Here is a 579-nt window from a genome sequence, read left to right on the forward strand (position 1 = left end):
CAAACGCTGCTACCGCTGCTACCGCTGCTGCGCCGCGTCTGCGGCTGCCACTGCCGCCGCGTTTTTCTCGTTGCCGCTTCCCGCGTCACGCGCCCGCCACATGACGTGTGGCATCGAATGGTGTTTTTCACCACTTCCTTTCGTTCTCCCGCTCGCTCATAGTCTCTGTCCCTCCCTCTATTTCTCTCTCTCTCCCTCTCTCTGTTTCTCCTTCTCTCTCGCTCTGCCTCCATCTCTCCTTCTCTCTCTCCGTATCTTTTCTCTCTCTCTCCCCCTCTCTCTGTCGTTGTCTCACTCTCTCGCTCTCTCTCTCTCTCCCTCTCTCTCTCCCCCCTCTCTCTCTCTCGCTCTCGTTCTCGCTCGCCAGAAAAAGCTGGCTACGAATTTGTTAAGTGTTTTAGCCGGCGCTCCTGCGCGCGAGGCGACCTTCATCGCCTCGTCATCCCGCGCCTCTGCCGCTGCAGGGGGCAAGCCCCTGGAGCGTGTGTTAGCACTGCTCGCCTCGTCACACGTCTTGACGCATAAATAACGCGCTAAGGTTGCGTCGTGACGCAATATTATATATATATATATATATAT

This window comes from Priapulus caudatus, unplaced genomic scaffold (assembly GCF_000485595.1).
Source record: "Priapulus caudatus unplaced genomic scaffold, Priapulus_caudatus-5.0.1 Scaffold2842, whole genome shotgun sequence".
NCBI lineage: Eukaryota > Metazoa > Priapulida > Priapulimorpha > Priapulimorphida > Priapulidae > Priapulus > Priapulus caudatus.